This window comes from Zeugodacus cucurbitae, chromosome 3 (genome assembly GCF_028554725.1).
Source record: "Zeugodacus cucurbitae isolate PBARC_wt_2022May chromosome 3, idZeuCucr1.2, whole genome shotgun sequence".
Taxonomy (NCBI): Eukaryota; Metazoa; Arthropoda; class Insecta; order Diptera; family Tephritidae; genus Zeugodacus; species Zeugodacus cucurbitae.
The window spans coordinates 59,409,644-59,426,570 of NC_071668.1; the positions used below are offsets into that span (position 1 = coordinate 59,409,644).

General features: G+C 33.6%; 1 protein-coding gene across 6 annotated transcripts in view; it reads left to right on the top strand.

Moving 5' to 3' along the window:
* LOC105216178 (beta-1,4-glucuronyltransferase 1) overlaps positions 1 to 16,927 on the top strand; it is a 249,143-nt gene that overhangs the window by 179,042 nt on the left and 53,174 nt on the right. For 2 of the 6 annotated variants that reach the window (XM_054227011.1, XM_054227013.1), the window contains one exon: positions 4,188 to 4,232. The exons of the other annotated variants lie outside the window; for them this stretch is intronic. The gene's annotated coding sequence lies outside the window, so the exon portion shown is untranslated. The remainder of the gene's footprint in view (positions 1 to 4,187; positions 4,233 to 16,927) is intronic. 6 annotated transcript variants of the gene reach the window in all.

Consider the following 16,927-nt stretch of genomic DNA (forward strand, 5'->3'; position numbering starts at 1 on the left):
ACAGCAATCAGCTAATGAAACTTACCAACTTCTTATGAAAAGCAAAAACAAAAATGTATAACAGCTGATCGGTTATCAAGTAGCCTGCAGTGTGAAGGGCAAAAACTGGTTTCTCAATCCAAATTTTAATTGATCAATTAATTTGGCTGTGTGAAAAGGCTATTATGGAAGTTACGAGAAACTTTTACGAGTTCGAATACATTTTGGATCGTTTAAAATCTACTGCGTTTCGGACCAGTTCATTTTCAGTGTACCAATTCTTGTGAAAAGCTGATAATATTTTTATAATATTTATTTATTTTCTTATTATTATACTTACAAAATGCGTGGTCACCAACAAAATCAAAATTTAAAAATATAATAAAATGGGTAAACAAACTTAACACAGTCAACACTTATACTTTCTACGAATTCTTATACTTATCTACAAAGACAACATCTGGCTTCTTTTCAATGTAAGAAAACAACTTATTTGTTTTAACTGTCTACATTTTTTTCAACTTTTAGTCTTATCTTCATATAAAAATTTCTAAGAATCTGCAAATGAATTCCCTTCACAAGCCAATAAACACAAGATAGCCACTTTAAGTGTACTTTGAGATATAATAAATACAGTAGACCTACTAATGTGCTTGTAATCAAAATAATTTTTTTGTTATATTATCTATATCATGCCAACATAAAGTTTATTATTGTCTACGGACTATGTGTTCCTCATAAATAAATTACACCGTAAACTTATTACATGCTTTTTGATGTAACACTCAGCGAACGTAAACTTTTGCTTGCACACTGTAAATTGTCGACAATTGACGTTTGACTTCTAAAGAAATATGGAAAGTAAAACACAAAGCGAAAATCAAAATTTACATATATTTACTACATTCGTGTGTATTTCCTTTTAAAAGTTATAATGATACAGCTTAGTCAAAGCGGCTCAGCCGAATTCAATGGAATTTCATTGGATATTAAAGATATTAGAGCCGAAATTTTTATTTTTAGACAAAGCAGCGGGAAAGAAACTCGTTAGCTTAAATTTCACAGTATTGTTATTGAGACATGTGTGTATTAATATGAAATTCATTCATGGGCGCAGTTTAATATTTATTGTGAGATATTTATTGAGAATCTCGAACTCGTCATTTATAGAATCCCATAATTTTTATGTATACCGCAAGTAATACAAAAGTTGCATTGAAGTGTGTTATAATCCAAAATATAAATTTTATATCAGATTCTCCAGAAGTTATGACATTCAGCGCTCTATTCAGCTGTCGTTCTTTTAAGCTGAATAAGTGCTGAATACAAAAAGATATAATATGTTTGGTATGAAATGGCTGTCTAAAAGTCTGACATTAAGAAGGAATTTAATATATTCACTACATCTCGAAATCTTAACTTCCTATCTACATATAATATTAAGACCAATCTTTGGTCTCCGGTTCCCATGAAATTCGGTTATTTATAACTGGGACGTACCCGTATTTTTACACACCAAAGTTCTGTGGCCTTAGCTGTATGTTCCAACACCAATTCTACAATGTTCCACAACAAGAACACAAATAATAGATATGTTCTGGCAGAAACTTCGTTCTAATGATTTTGTCTCTTCTTCAGATTAGACATCTCAACTTGCAATGATTTGAATATTTCGCTAGAAGTATTCTTGTTTTATTGTTATTGATTATTGAAGATTGAGTTCTTACTTAAACCTACTAAAGTTGTACTCTTCTGGAAGTATCTACACTTGGTGAAATTTCAAGAAACAGCTGTTACCCGCTCTTGTATTTCTCTCATTTCTGCTGAGCTCTTGTTTAATGTCATATATTCTATAGTAAAGGTTAATAGTAGTCCAAGCGCTGCTTTAGAACCGTCCATATGTCATTGTCTACAATACATATACAATATAATACATCCTATGAGATACTGATACCCGCAATCTGTGCCAATTACCGTGGGATAAGCCAACTAAATATCGCCTATAAGGTTCTATCGAGCGTGCTGGGTGAAAGACTAAAGCCCACGGTCAACAAAGTGATTAGACCTAATCATTGTGACTTTAGACCTGAAAAATCCACAACTGACCAGCGCCAATTCTTGGAGAAGACCCGTGAAAAGCGGATCGACACACACCACCTTTTTGTCGATTTTAAAGCTGCTTTCGACAGCTTGAAAAGGAGCTGCCTTAATGCCGCGATGTCTGAATTTGGTATCCCCGCAAAATTAATACGGCTGTGTAAGTTTACTTTGAGTAACACCAAAAGCTCCGTTATGATTGGGAAGGGCCTCTCCGAGTCGTTTCAGTTTCACTCACTATGGTGGTGCTACTGAGTAGGCAATTGAAAAGTAAAGTCCTCTCTCGACGAACGAACGATGTCAACATCAGATGGACGACACCAGGAATTTTCGAGAGGAAAATTTTGCGCAATTTTGAAATTATGGTCCTCAGAACATTGGCAACGGCGAATACCGCAGACGATTGAACGATGAGCTGTACGACATTGACATAGTTCAGCGAATAAAAAGACAACGGCTATGCTGGCTAGGTCATGTTGTCCGAATGGACGAAAACACTCCAGCTCTGAAAGTCTTCGATGCAGTACCCGCCGGAGGAAGCCGAGGAAGGGAAAGGCTTCCACCCCGTTGGAGGGACCAGGTGGAGAGCGACCTGGGTACACTTAGGATCTCCAACTGGCGCCGAACTGCGAGGGAAAGCGAGGAGTGGCACGCTCTCATCGATTCGGCTATAACCGGCTAAACGGTTTCCACGCCAATCACATGCATGCATGAGATACTCGCTGAAAATAAAGCCTTCGACGTTCATTTTGTTGTCCGGATTTGAGTAGAATTTTTTCTTGAAGTCCGTTCTTCTGATAATGTCATTTTTTGGAAAGGGTACGAGAGATATATTTCCACCAAAGGCTCCCTTAGATTATTATATTATTATTACCGTCCCTTCGTCAATCCCTTCTAATGCCATACTCAAAAGGATTGTTTCTCAGCTTGTTCCATATGGTTCTGAAGTGGTTTTAGCTCTATAATAAGCTCTATTGCAGTGATTCGCCACGTCTGCTTTACTCTTGTATCACACTCTCATACAAATTTATGCCTTAAGTCCTCTCGACCGTCTTTTCATTTTGATCTCAAATGTAAGTTATAACAAGCATACTTTTAGGCGCTTAGCAACAGTTCATTAGAGTGATACCTTCTATAAACACACATAAGTGTGTCTGCCTTTAAGCGCCGTTTATGCTTTATATTTATTATACTTTAAGCAGTTGTTGCTTTAGAGGTAGCTTTAATACGATTGCAGTAGCAAGAACACACAATACCAACAACAACAACAATATCTAAGACATTAACAACAGCCAGCTGGGGTTATGTTAACAGAACAATAGTTGCACACATTAAAAGCCAACAAAACAAACAATAAGATATAATGCGAATGAGCTATAACAATTATTGTTATTGCTGTTGTTGTTGTTGTTGCTATTGCTATTGCTGTTAGTTCACAAGTGTAAATTATAATCCCAACACCACCAGTGCAAATTCACCATGTTTTGTTCATCACTTTGCCGCCGCTTCAATATCCTTCGCACAGCTTTCTTCCATTTTTATTGCGCTCTGCTCATAAGTATGAGCGTAATTTCCGGCCTGCTTTTAGGCGTATTTCCTTTGTGCGCACGGCTTTTGGCCTTTATGTGGCACATCTGTGCTTAATTGCACAGCTGTACACAATGCTTGCTGTTGACTTGCCCCGGAATTTTATGAATAGCACCAGCAGCGGCAGCAAAAGAAAAATAAATCTCGTCTCTTTTGTGTTTTGATTTGACGTTGAAAGGACTTGCTCTTGGCCTGTAGTACGTAGGTTGTGCGTTGCAGCCTGCTGGCAGTAGAATGTCGTGTAAGTGACTTAAATTGATTTTGTTATACCGTTGATTTGATGAATTGTGTTTAAAGTGCGCCCAGACATTTTTGTGGGTAGCCTAATAAGCTGCGTTGGTGGAGTGGCTGCAGAGCTTTTATATTAATTTGAAATTAATTTGGTTTTGCAGCTGACGCCTGGTAGGTGTATACGGGTGGCACAACAACACTTCTTTTAAGTAAATATATATATTTTTCTTGTTTATTGATTATACATTTTTCATACAGTTTATTAAATCTTCTTTCTTTTTTTCTCTTTGCAGGTAAATTCTGAAAACAAGATATCTTCACCTCTGTAATGTTTTGAAGTAAGTTTACGAGAAAAACAAAATATATTTTAATAATTATGGCTTAAAATCAGAGGTTCTATGAAATAGTTTTTCTATTACTTCTCAATCTCTATCGTAGACTCCTATACATAGTTTGCGTGGGTTTGAGACTTGATTTTCCTTCTATTACATAAAATGCTATTTGAAGACGTCACATTCAGGGGATTATCATTTTTGTACTAGCTTTCTCATTTAAGAGGTCACTTATTCGTTGGAAACTCAGACAATTTCAGTTTAATTGTGGGTTTGAAGCTTGGCTTTACAAATGTTTTGAATCTTCGAAAAATTAAGTTTTTGCTAGCTGTGAAAAGTCACTACAAAACATCTAATTATGGGAGATGAAATTTTTACTAGCTTTGTATCCTAAAATACCTCTTTAAAATGGTTAATCATGGGAGTCTCAAACAGCCATTCGGGTTTATCCGTGGGTATAAAATATATAGCTTTCTACTCTAAAAAAGTTTTTAATGGTAAAGTCAGAATTGTTCCTTTCATTATTTGATAGATTTATTTTAGTAAAGTTCTAGCTGTTAGAATGTAAAACGAAATACCAATTTCTAACACCGAGGTTAGTTCTAGAAGATAAGTATTTCTTTTACTATCCAACATTCAACAAAATATTTTTCAGCTAAAAAAATCATATCCTTAGAACTTTAATCTGTCTCAGAATTTTTCAGTTTAGTTAGCTCTAAAGCTTCATATAAGTTTGCTCACTGGAGACGTCGTTCATCCTTGCCCACCCCATGCATTACCTATATAGGACACGTTTCGTTCAAATTTTTTTCTCATTGAAACGCTCGATTTTTAAGTAAAATTAAGTTTTGCAAGCTTTTTAAGCTTTTGAGAGCTTTGAAGATTATGAAAGCTTTTTTAGCTTTTTGAGAGCTTTGGAGCTTTTGAAAGCTTTTTAAGCTTTTTAAGCTTTTTGGGTGCTTTTTTCATGTACTTTAATACTTGGTCCAAGTCTTCCTTAGCTGAAACAAATTATCTCTGAAATTAACTTCAATGCAGCGAGATTCTAAAAACATTGAAAGAGAGCTTTTTATATGCACTATACTATCTCACTTAAAATTTTCGTAATCTGCGCCCAACTGGCTACAGCTTATATGTACTTGATTAAAAGTTCTAGGTCAACGATAAACCTGCTAAAATTAGTTCCCTAAAGCTTAAAGCTTTTTCTTTACGAGTGATGTGTTAAATGAAAATTTTTATTATTTTTGCAAAATCCTTCAATATCTGAGTTTATGAATTTCTCTTTATCACTTTAACTCTACAGCGCTTATGTATTTATAAAAATGCTTTACAACCCACTAACTCATTAGCATTGGCTTGCAATGCATTCCTGTAAAATACCCATAAGTAATCAATAGCCGATAAAACCACATAAAATATTCAACAGCGAATAAAATGAGTTCAGCTCGCAAAATGCAGAAAAAAAAACATTATTATTTTTATGTGTGAAACGTAATGCGTGAGCGTATAAATAAATGCATGAAATTTTCCATATTAATATATGCAAGCATACCAAATTGCTAAAAGCTCACATGTGGTATGTGATGTGATGTTTATCAATATAAATACATTTACATGCCATTATGTGGCAACACATGTGCGTCTACAAATATACCATAAACCATCATAAATATTAGCACAAGCCGCCATTGAAATGAATCGATACACATATACTAAAATGTGAGAGCTTAAGAAATAAAATACAAATGTGTTCTTTTTTTACGTCGACTGTTGAATGCAGTCATTAAAATGTCATATACAAATTATTGTTTATGTGTAACAAATTGTGTATTGTATGATATTCATCCCCTTTTGTTCATGCTCACATAAATATTGTAAAAGCTTTCGTACTTTTGTTCAATGGCGGTAGTTAATGTATTCATACATATATATGTATGTATGTACATATATGACAATTTCTGGAAAATAATTGTCAATTGTGATTTATGCTTACAAAATATGTTATTTAATTTGTTAAGCTTTAATTGAAGAGCTTTCCTAGAATTTTTTAAATACACTTTTGAGAAAAATATGTGCTAACACTACGTTGTGGGAAGCAATATTATTATATTATCAACTATGTTATTAAATTATTACTTCTAAGCAACTTGCACTCTTAATAAAAGCTTTTATTAGGTTTTTGAAATTATTTTAACATAAAACGAAGATCAAAATTTTGGTATTGGAATTTTTCATCAATCACAATTTTGTCAAAAATATTTTTTATGAGGTCTTAAGCTTTACGAAAAAATATACTATCGAGAGCTTTTAATATTAATTAAATATAAATATTTGGGGATCAAAACCTTTTGTAAAATAAGCTTTCCTCCGATTAAAAAGCATTTCGGTTTGCGATTTGTCACACTAAAAGTGCTAAAAAACCAATTCATATAATGCATCTACACCTCATACTACACCTAAATAATAAACCTTAAAGCTTTCGAGAGTACTTGCTACATTATTATACAACAGCTTTCACCAATTTACGCTTTCTGAAATATTTACAGTGTTTAAAAGCTTAAGTCTTTTCAAATCACATATGATTTACCCAAATAGTTTTCATAAAAGCTTTTACAAGCTCTTGCTAAATGAGCTTTCAAGCTTTCACATAATTGTAAAATCATTCATACGCCTTATTTAAGATATCACAGTAGCTTGTCTCCGTAAGCTTTCATAATAGTGAAAGCTACGCAATTTTGTAAAGCTAGCGTATTTTCTAAATTTTTATACTATTGTATATGCTTTTACTGATTTGTGCTTTGTGAAAAATTATTTATTGTTCAATGACTAAAGCTTTCTAAAGCACTTATGATTTAATTAAAGAGCTTTCGATAACTCGCAAAAAGTAGTAAAGCTCTACTAAAAGCACTTAAACTATTGTTAGAGCAGCTTTCACATTAAGTGTGCATATTTTATTAAATTTAGGAGCCTTTCATATATAAAAGCTTTTAAAAGCTCTTGCTAAATAAGCTTTCGAGCTTTCACACAATTCTGAAATCATTACTGCGCGTTATTTAAGAAATCACAATTGCTTGACTTCGAAAGCTTCCCTAAAAGTAGATGAAAGCTAAGCGTTTTCAACATTTATACACCCACTCTTCGGTATATACGTTCAATCTACACCTGTCAGCTTTGGCTTGAGCTGCGTTGCTACTATTATTAGCTGGAAAGGTCAGCTTTAAATGTCAGTCATGATAAAATAATGCATTTGCATAGCTAAAAATAAAAGCATCAAGCTTGAAATATGACATATGACGCAAACACAAACACTTTTAAATTACAATTCTAAATAATTTGCGACGCATTTTATACCATTCACTTACGTCGCACACAATCGATTATGATGATTTTTATATGCTCATTCGCGCGTCATGCTGTCATTAACAAGCCACCCACCTGGCAACCTAACTGGAAATTATGAAAAATTACTAAGTGTATGTCTACTGTGGAGAGCGTGTAAATGCGCGTAACGGTACTGCAATTTCCATTAAATGAAATTTGTATATATGTATATAGCAAATATATTATACATTTATATATATATATATATATGTATATACTAATGTAAACATTTGTGTTTGTCTCAATCCAAAAAAAAAAATTCGTGTGCATACGCCTAAAAGTGTGCTATCGAATTTTCTTGAGTTCGCTTACCTGCCTTATTTCCTTTTCGACACACATTTTCGTTGCTTTTCTCACCTTTACGCCACTTGACTTTGCTTGGCGTGCTTACTAGGCTTTTCCTTTGCCTGCTGTGTTTTTTTTTGTACCAATTTCTTTTTGTTTTTGTATTTCTTTTATTAACTGTTCGACATTTGCTTTAACTACTTTCTGCTTTGAAGTCTGCATTTTTATTACATTGTGGTTACGACATTTAGCGTTTTTTTGCATTTAAGCCCCTTTTCCATATGCCATACACCAATGAGTTTCACTTTTGCATTTTAGCTGCGATACTTTCCTTGTTTGCGTGTTTGCAACAGTACCAGCGTATGCCAGCCAGTCAGCCAAAGTGCCCCAATAGTGTCGAAATGGCGTCAGTGGCTCAGCTGTGCTGTGTTTTATTTTTTTCCGCCTTTTAGCTTTTCCTTCTTTGAGTTTTGCTTTCTTTCACTTGCGCCGAATTCTGGCATTTGAGGTCAAAAACAATCGATTTTCATATGTGGGTTCGGCCGCCATGCAACACACATACATACATACTTACATGAAATATTATATTTGTATCCGTATTCTTAGTAGTTTGACTCGAACACGTGCTTGGCGCTTTACACCTTGCCTGGCGTCGCGGCGTGCTCATTGCAGTCTACAACAATAATAATGTCATAAGTTTTTCTTTTTATATTGTTTATTTTTTTTCTTCTTTTCGCTCAATATTATTTCCTTTGCTTCGTCCAAGTCGTAAAAAATCGCAAAATTTTGAATATTTTTGTTGTTTTTAACCTCTTAATTGTTGCTGTTAAATTTTTAGAATTTTTGTAGAATCAGTCACAATTATTATATGTGACGAAAGCTATTCTTCTTTCATATGTACAAGGAACAGCATTTTTATTGGATCAAAGTCAGTAAAATGTGTACATATATGCCATCCATTATCCATTGTTATAGGAAACCGATAGCGTGTAAGATAGTTGACGTAAGCTTTTATCATTTATCTGAAAAATATAAAATTTTCAGCAATTAATGAATAGCTGCGATTCGACCTTGATTAGAGTTCTAATACATCCTCTCAGAATTTTTCCATAAATATCAGTTGTTCTCATAATGGCGCTAAGTCTTAAGTAACTGCTCAGTCTCAGAGTTTGATTTAGAACATTTGATTCCATACAATAAATCTATTTACGCCTAATAATAACCTTCTATATAACGAATAATCACACACATTGATACAGAACATTAGTACCGTAGAATCTTTCAAATTTAGTTGGGATTAAAAGAACAGATTGTCAACGTTGAAACTGGGGATAATTTTGCAATTTTTTTTCGCGGAATTTATGAAAAGTAGGGATATTATTTGTGTAATAATTGTATGTGGTGTTAGGCTCGAGGAATAATTTTTCAAAAGTGTAGTTTCATACTCATCAATACCCAGTTCGTTTTTTCTAATGCTTCCTTTAGAAGAATTTTTTATGTATAGTGGGGTATTATTCTATATTCAAACTTGTGTTCAAAAGCATAACAAGGTGCGGAGGACCTAAATTCTTGTATTACTTAAGTAGAGATTCCCTTATTATTTCATTATTATGAATAATAGCCTTTCCGCAAAGGAGCTAATTGAACAAATAATTGGCATTGGCTCGATTAAAGCGTTGATTTTAATCGATTTACCATTACCAAAAAATTATGTAATTTTTCTGCATTATAGCCTTTTCACACTGAAGCTAATTGATCAATTAACCAACTCTGCGACAAAAACCGTATTTGGAATTATGTACGTTCTTTGTCTGTGGCTTGTGGTAGATGTCGCTGCAAAAAATAGCAATCAGCTGATGAAACTTACCAACTCCTTATGAAAAGCAAAAAAAACTGTATAACAGCAAAAAACGGTTTCTTAATAAAATTTTTAATTGATCAATTAATTTGGCTATGTGAAAAGGCTATTACTTTTTTCATCGAATTTTAATCGTGTTGAAAATGAAATGCAATTCTGCGACAAAGAACTTTTCCATATACATAGATCCTATTTGATCTTGGTTTGTAAATAGTTTTCTCAAAAATAAGACTTTATTAGTCCAACTCCCTGTTGCAAACTTTAGATTGCAGAAACATCGATCGAATAAACGCTAGCTCTGCGTTCACCTGATTAGAAATAAAGGATACCAAAATCTATTAGCATTATTGACTGCTGTCGCCCAATCGATTTTATTTTTAGTAAAGTTCTAATTTTGGAATTAAATATTTTCGGCATTTCAACAATTGATTTTGTTCTCCTCTTGTTAAAGTTCTCGTCCAGTGACTCTCGGAATTATATACGTTGAACACCTCTGCCTTAAGCTCATCTCAGAATTTTACACCGACAAACTTTCGGTTAATTGCTTACAACCAACTCAATACAACTATTTAATCTTTATGATCATCAGACGTTTTCCCTATTACTACTATCTATACCAAATCCTTACTTCTAATATTCTGTACATTATAATCACTCAGTCAAAGTTACAAATATAATTATAAACTAATCATTTTCAAACAAAGCATTACCCACTCGCATCGCTGCCGAGAACTGCATTAACCATTTTCCTACAATCAAGTAACATTATAATTTAATACTACTTAGTGGATTAACAATTTAATAATGCTGCTAGGCATATACGTCGACTAAAGCACAAAAAAAAAAGTTATCTATGAACTACAAATATAAACCTGACCTGACTTTCTAAGTTGTCTGTGTCGGCTGTCATTTGCATGGCGCTGTCATTTACTGTGGACGCTTGTAAAGTGAGCAAAGCTTCCTCGGTAATGGACACAGGTACTCGTGTCCGTCCGCTTGTCTGTTTAGCAACGACGCAACAGGAACATGAAATCACCCAACATAATGGTCAGCTATCAGTCCGTGCAGAAGCTAATTACGTTAGTCACGAAAACGACAAATTAGCTACAATTTACATGCATAGAAATGCCTATACATACATATATTCATACTTTTTTTGTATTTTTACTTAATTTCATGAGTTTGTAGTTGTTGCCAGAGCTGTGGTAATTGTAGTTTTAGTAGATAGTGTAGGTCGGGGTATATTGTTTGCTTTGGTTATGCGGTGCACTGTAGATTGGATTACTAGTTAAAGTATATTTTATGTTAGCTCAATTTAGCCTTATTTTGGAAAGAGCTAAAGAGCTTTGCCTCCAATTTTCAAGAAGAAAAGTGCTTACCTCAGTGATAGTGATGCACCCTTACACATTTTTAGTATCAATTAGGTTTGTGTCTTCGATACAGCCAACTTGTCTCATTTATGCCTGGATGTAGGCAACATGATATATAATCATATTACAATAAACTATTCTAATAAATTATACTTCGATATTTGAATGAATTATTTTCAAATGGAACTCGGAAGTAAAACGATAATGAAAGATAATTTTAATTTATTTTAGTATTGGTTAGTTTAGCAATTTTGATGAAATATGTTTTACTTATATAGTAAGTGCCTAAATGTAGGCAACATATTATTTAAATTCACTTATACTTATAACAATTTATTTACCAATCGAGAACTAATTTCAGTAATTTAACAAAATAAAATATTTCCAACGAGTACTTTCCCAAAGGACTTTAAAGAAAAGTGTTGCAGAGCAAATATGGAAAATATTTAGTTTAATAGTCGAAGTTTATGAAGTTTCAAATGGCATTCAAGAAAAGCTACAACTTGTTTTAATTGAGTTGTAAACTTAAACGTGTTTGTTAATTGAGTCCCACTGCACTTATTACGGTTAATGTATAACCTTTTGTTCGGTGTATAATGCCAGACTAAAAAGGTGTCAATCAATAAAACTAGTCAACCATTTTTATGGCATAATGACTTTTAGTAATTTTTACATATATAATATGTAATTTGGCCACTAATAGCTTTCTAAATATACCACATATAATTACAGAGGTAATCAAAATTATTTACACACATTTTTTTTTTGCATCAAAAGTATGTACACACAACTTGAAACAACACAAGTATTATCCTGTTCCGGTATCCGGTAATTTCTGCGTTTTCGGTTATGATATCAATTGTCCTCTGATATTTAAAGAAAGACCAAACATTTTGACTAACGTTTTGATCAGGGCTGTGCGGAGGTCAACTTGATTTGCTTCATTTAAAACTTTTGTAGGTAAAGATCCTTTATGAAATGGAGCATTGTCCTGTTGTAAAATGTAGTCAATAGTTGGAAAAGGCCGACGGACCACTACAATGGCATGGTCATGTGAATTCTGATATATCCTGATGATTTAGGGTCCCTAAATTAGTACCAAATCTCCAAAACTTAAGTAAGGAAAACTTCCCCAAAAAATCATAATGTCACCACCGACTCTATTTAGCGTCCAAACTGCAATATTCTTCTTCTCTCGTGGTAAATGCATAAAGCGTTTACTAAAGAAGCCCTGCAACTAAAATTCAGCATTATCTACCCTCGACAGGCTTTAGGATGCAATCAATGGCAAATGAGAGGCATATCGCTTTTTTGGTTTCGGAAATAAAGCTTTTTTGGTTTCGGAAGTGGTCAACTTTATGCACAACGTAGTCATTTATGCTAACTTTTTTTAATGTCCTTAACAGTGTAGCATCATTGACTGTTCATGCAATATGCTAATTTGATGATGCTGCAATATTAAGAGGACTAATTGTGGGATTTTGTATGACAGTTCCTACTAATGTTATATATTATTTTTGAGTTATCACAGGTTTCTGACCAGTTCTCTTTAAATTATCCTTGTAATTGTTCGTGTCCTTCTATTTAATAATATTATAAACAGTATTCCTTTAAATTCTACAAATTTTTACTAACTCCGAAGCCGAAACCCCAGTCTTAAACTTAGTAACAGTCTCCAATCTAGTTATAATACTTAATTCCATTGGTTTCGGCATTTTATTTACCAAATTTTATATTTTAAATATTTGTTAGTTAGTTATGAATGCAATAGAAGCCAATCACTTTTCTTGCTTAAACCGAATCCAAGAATAAATGCTAAATCGCCGTGTGTAAATACTTTTGACTACTGTGTGTGAGTCTTCAGTTCATTTGCTTATATCTCCGTCATATGTCTAGCTATTCTTGCCAAACTGACTTCATTCTCTCAGGAATAGAATAGGGTTTACAACAACATAGCATTTTGTTACCCTGCGACAACAACAACAACAATCAAGAGCTTTTTCTGTGAAACTTGTAAAAAAACGTCCGATGTGTAAATAATTTTGACTACCTCTGCAACCATTTAGTTTTCAGACATTTTCCGATTGTCTGACAATATGTGACATCAATCCATTTCTATAATAACTCTAATGTACCATGAAATTAAGAGACTATATGCATTAAATTGTATATGAATTAATAAAATTACTTAATTTCACGCACGTGTTGTGCGTGTGGTTTTTGACTTTGTCATAAAAAACGTTCGACAGAAAGCGCCTAAATGTGTGCTACCACTACGAAAAATTAATTACGAATGAGCAATATTCAAGCAGCTTGGCTTGGTTGAACGGAAAATTATTTTTAAAATGCTGACTCTGCATTTTTACCCACAACCGCTAAGATCAGCAAGTTGTTTGCTACTAAAACCCACACAGTCGGGTCGTATACGCAACCAAATTGATATTAGCGCACTCTTAGTCGCATAGCCTTTTCGCACAACCAAATTAATTTATTACATTTAGGTTATAATAGAGAATTGAATTTTCTTCAGTGTGGACTACAACTCGCAGAGTTGCATCTTTCAACTCGATTTGTATTCGATTAAAATTTTATTGAAGTATTATTTGTATAGTAAATCGCACTAAATCAGCGCTTTAATTGAGCTGTAGATACTACTCAATCGGTTACACATTTTGTATGGTTATGTATTAGTCTTAGAAAGTAGCTGATTATTGTCCTCTTCTGGGAATGTGTGGCATTGGAAATCCTGTTTAAGTCATTAATTATTTGTATGAACTGATAGAACTCGATGGAGCTTCCCGACTTTTTACGAATCTCATCTATTTTATTATTGAATTATCTTCTGATTTGGTTGCAGCCAGAAAAGACCCAAATGGATTCTATTTTCATGCATCCACCTTGCTTAAAAATAATAATAAAATTAGATATAATTTTCGCGCATTCGTCTGCTAACGCACTCATTTGTTAATAAATTCTTCACTCTATATTTCCTTAAATTGGTTGGTTGGTTGAAAAAGGAGGTGAAGAGAGCCTGAGCGCAAGCGGCCGCATTTAGGCCATTATTAGGCGTATTGTGCTCCCCGAAGGTACCCTGATAAGCAACACCAGAACAACTCGGTCGATTTAACGAAGCTTCTGAGTTTTTTCCATCCCTGCTGTCCAATTCCTCTCAGAATAGAGTAATGGGAGCCATGGAAGGTATCACAACTTAACCGATAGAAGGTCGGGCATTCGCAGAGATAATGCTCTAGTGTCTTGTTATCTTCCCCGCACGCCCTACATTCTGCCGATTCTACTATACCAAGTCTCTGCAGGTGGCCTCTTAGAGGTAGGTGCCCGGTGATGACCCCGGTGATACCGCTTAATTCTCTTTTATTTAAAGTAAGAAGCTTTTTGGATTGTCCAGTGTCAACACCACCTTCCTTAATATTAGTCAACGAGTTAATGAACTTATAAATACTTGCTATTAATATTTTGAAGTCAAATAAAGCTTTTAGCTTCCTTCGTTAAGTTAGTTAGATACCTAATTAAACCAGTCTATGCTTTTTATACCAATTATTAGTTCTTTGCCTCACTCTCCACGGTTTGTCAAAGCGAAGACAACTTTTATACGTAATCTTATCTAGCTGAAGAGCTTCAATATAATATAATAAGATATAAAATTTAGCAGTAATTTTTTTTTTTTTGATTTGTACAATTCTTATCTAGTCTCTACTTTATACCAAATAAGCAATCATTTGCCATAACATAAGGCGATATACTCAAGTTCATGTCTTATCATAATTTTTACATTTATTGGCAGTTATTTGTAGACATTTTAATGAAGATAAGTTAAAAAATAAATTCTAAACTAATAGATATCGTTATAGTTTTAAACAAATAAATAAATGAAAAGCTAATTATTCGTTCATATTAAAGACGATTTGCAATTTTGAGGACAGGAGGTGTACATATGAAGTGTGCCAAGTATAGATGTCTGTATAAAATAAAAAGAGTTTAATTTCACTTATAGTAAATCTATATTTGCGGTTAATCGAGGGCTACATAGCCCGCTTTTCTGGTTTATTTGTATACCTTAAATATAAATGATAAGAGAAAGAACACTCAACTCACTTAAGGCAGTAGTCTGCTTTGCAGGCTTCAAAAACTCGATTTTATTGTTTTGTTTTAAATCTCTTCCAAAACTATCCAAGAATATGTCTTTAAAATTCCAGAGGCCAATTCGACAAATTTTCGAAGCTAGAGCAGTTTTAGTGGCCGGGCGTCGAGCAGGTGCGAATGGATACTGAAAACTTTAAAGCGCGTTTTCTCGAGTTTTCATTTTCACAAGTGTTAGAAAACGGTGCCGGCGATAGCAAAAAGAACATATCCCCGATCGAAAAAAACACAAAGTGATCTAGCTTCTATTAAATTATCTTCTATTTGAACTAAAAACGTTGGACAAAAGTATTATTTAAACTGTTTTTCAACTTAAAGTGAATTTTTTTTACAATTCGAAAATTTTTTCTAAAGCATTCTACTGCCTTAAATATCTATTACATTTAATTATATTATATTTCTTCTTACGTAAAATATATTGTGTATTAGTATACACTGTCTATATTTACCAAAAATATATTTTGGGAGCATTGATTCGGTCCTTCAATCATTACCAGCCTCCCGCACCTTCATAGCGACATCTAATATTAAACGCAAATAGCTTCTAAGCTAGTTCTATATCTGGTTTTCTTACGTCTCCACATATTGTACTATTAATATCATAGCGGAAACGTTAAAGTGATAGAAGATAATATTTGAGGAATTCCGTTTTTTGCATATGCCATTTGAAATGATTTATTATATATAATTGATTTGGAAAAAAAAACCAAAATAAGTTTATTAAAATTATTTGAGTAAAATTATTAGTCCGATATCAATAAAAATAATCAATTTATACAAAAACCAACAAAAAAGTGCGTAATATGTATATCGTACGTTGCACCTTAAGACGAACCTACGTTTTCTTTTCACTTGTTATCACAAAATAGTATGCTCCTAAAGAAAATTGATAAGCAACTTTGTGGCAAGTAGTACTCATACTTATCTAGCATTCATTTTGACTACAGTACTTTAAAGTAATAAATCAAAATTTGTGTTTTCTTTCCGGCGTTACTCTACGCTATTGAATTATAGATTAAGTTTTTGATTTGTTTGACTTACGGTATAATTATTATCAGTTACAGGGTGTGAGTGATGATTTAGTTACAAAAAGATATTACTGTGTTTTTGATGAAAAAATATTTAAACATTTGAGATACTTAAAAAACGAGTATAGCTATAAAATTGGTATCTAAAAGGTGATCCATTTCTTAAGGAGAATTTTCGAGGACTCGATCGAGCATTTCGCCTGTAACTGGCGAATGGTACGCGTGATGTTTTGATCCAAGACTTGAATCGAAGCGGGATTGTCCGCATATACTTTAGGTTTTACATATTCCCACATGAGAAGTCTAACGGTGCAATATCACGCGATCTTTGTGGCCAATCGACCGAACCATAACTCGAAATTATCTGCACACCGATGTGTTATCTCAAGAAATCCATTGATTGATGCGATGGAAAGTGGCGCTGTATTGTTGAAGCCGAATGTCGCCGAGAGCACGAGCTATAATTATAGGCATGAAATAGTCGGTTATCATGGCGCGATAACAATCTGAGTTGCTGCGAACAGCACTGAATCGACTCTCCACGGTCTTCGTGTAGGCTCTCAGCCACGGCTGATATATTTTCTTCATTGCATGTCGGACGTAATCTAATCGGTCGAATGT